Below are 2765 nucleotides of genomic sequence, written 5' to 3' on the forward strand. Positions count from 1 at the left end.
CGTGCTCTAACTCTGCAATCATGTAACGTAGGAAGGTCAAACATCACAGCTATAACCCCCATTGGTCAGGGATCCATGCCAAGGAGTTCAAGGTCAAAAGGTCAAAGGTCAAGGTCACAACAGTCCGTGAGCTCCAACTCTGCAACCGTTTACAGTAGACAGATCAAACTGCAGAGGTGGAATCCTCTCCTCTCAAGGATCAGCACTTTATGATTCCTGTCTGCAACTGATCAGCTCTTGGAGCCATCTTGGTTCAGCACGGACGCACACCGTGGCAGGCCCCGTCAAAGTTTCTCCAGGAACTTTCTAGTTATTATTATTATTATGACATTTGAGGCTGTAGCTCCAGATACTTCCTGAATAACCCCAGATCTCAGGACAGAAATAAATAAAAAATGTAGATCCATTTAAACCAGGTCTCTTAAAAAGAATTCATATGTATGCCTAAAAACACAGAAGTAGTTGCAAAAGTTAGAGAAGTTTCTCCTTCTGTTATAGAAATGGGAAGAATTTTTATTCAGCTTTAAGCTAAGGTAAACAAATTGTATTAACACAAATTAATACATATCATCATAGCTACATATATCCATCCATCCATCCATCATCTGACATTTTATGCACTGCGACTTAGTCATAATGTGCGTGCACAGGGTAGGTAATTGATGTTACAGTATATAAGCACTTACTTTTTTTAACAAGTGTTCACAAAGATAAGTGCATTATAGTTATCATATATAATAAGGGTTTAACGAGACACTCGTTTCACAAGAGAAGACAAGACAAAATTGAAACAATATTTTGTCAGTTCAATTCGGAATATAAGTGCCAATTCACAACAAAAAAGTCAACTCAGGGCACTGTACAAAACCATTCACAAACAGTACATTTTAAAACATCAATTCATAAAAGTTACCTAAGGACGTCAGCAGACTGTTGAATCTTCTCCTTATCTCAATCTCCAATACTAAACAGCATAGAGGCAAAAATGGAAAGGAACAACTCTCTTTTAACAGAATAAAAAACCTCAAGCAGAACCAGGCTCAGTATGGGCGGCCATCTGCCTCAACCAGCTGGGGTCTGAGAGGACAGGAAAAGGACACAGACAAGAAACATAATGATTGGTCCAGGTGTAGTTCCTATTGGAAGCAAGTCAAAGAAAAACACAGGGTAAGGACAGCAATAATTACAAATACAAACATGGAGAGTGGAGTAATGACAGCAACAGAGTGAGGAAATGTGGTCAATTTGTCCTCTAGCAGTCTTTGTCAGGCTCGGTGGTGATGGACGCGTACCCAGAAAGCAGCCTCAAACTAAAAACTAAAGGAAAAAATGGGTTTATAAAATGAAAACAAAAGCTGACGAGGCAGCAGAACAAAACATAAACTAAAACCAGATACATGGATGAAACTCGGGAATTGACGGAAACAAAACTCTGAGGATACAAATCGGGGACACAGCACAAGGACAAATGACCAATGATCTGACAGAGTAGTGGAGGAAATGACAGAGTTTTAAACACAGAGGATAATGAGGTAAGTGGGAACAGGTGAATGATCATATTTACTGGCAGGTGGAGATGGGCGTGGCACGTAAACAGATGACAAAACTGTGGAGAGGTAGATGAGAATAAACACAGACACAAGAGACAAAGACAAAGACAGAAAGTACAAGAACCAAACTGACAAGATAACGGAATAAAATAAACAGTAAACTCAAAGTGAAACGTGCAGACAACAAACTGAAAACCAAAACCCAAATCCTGACAGTCTAAGCCTATAGCAGCATAACTAAGGGATAGCCCAGGAACCCAAGCCAACCCTAACTATAGGATTTGTCAAAAAGGAAAGTCTTAAGTTTAATCTTAAAAGTAGACAGGGTGTCAGCCTCACAGACATAAACTGGAAGTTAGTTCCACAAGAGAGGAGCCTGACAACAGAATTTTCATCACTTCTAGATGTAAACGTCTGGACTTACTTAGTTCAATTTAGTGTTTTCCACTAGGGCCAGGTCTGAGCAGGGAGTGGCTTTAGTCAGAGGCATCACCAGTACAGCTGCAATTAGAATAGGCTGTAACAGACTCATGTGATGTGAACTATTAATTGGACTTGTTATCATTTATCATGCACCTGCCATATTTTTAATTTTATTTGTAATGCTTGAACACATTTTAAAAGCTACTGAGTTATCACAAATGTAGTTATTCTGAGAAATTATTTATATCTTTATACCAATGCTTCTCTCTGTTTCCTGTTAACACTCTCCTGATAATTTCAACATTGATAATAAATCTAGTGTCTGGGTGCTCACAGTGGGTTTTGGATCCTGAAAGGTGTAATCTGGCCTTGGTGCTGACACCATTTATGTCTGTTTACAAAAATGCCATCAAACCCATTTTCTGTCTGAATCACATTCTTCAATTGAACTATTTATCAATGTTTTTGTCCATCCCGTTCTTTTTTCGAATTTTGTGTTTGTCAGCATTCCCACAATTTTATTTGTACAACTTGTTTAAAAATCTGTTCTGCTCCTTTGCACTAGACCATTTAATTTTCTCTTTGACATATCTTTCTCAGTCCAATTAGCCTTTTTTCTTTGTACTTAAAATGGCATAGCTTCTAATATTTTTATATAATCTACTTTTGTATGAGAAGGGAATCTTTAGTCTAATAATTAACAATATATAAGCTGATATGAAGCACCTGCAGATGCAGGGTCTGAGAGGACCATCATGTCAACATATTGGTGTTCTAGCCTTAAATCTGTTG

The sequence above is a fragment of the Kryptolebias marmoratus genome, linkage group LG20, assembly GCF_001649575.2.
Source record: "Kryptolebias marmoratus isolate JLee-2015 linkage group LG20, ASM164957v2, whole genome shotgun sequence".
NCBI lineage: Eukaryota > Metazoa > Chordata > Actinopteri > Cyprinodontiformes > Rivulidae > Kryptolebias > Kryptolebias marmoratus.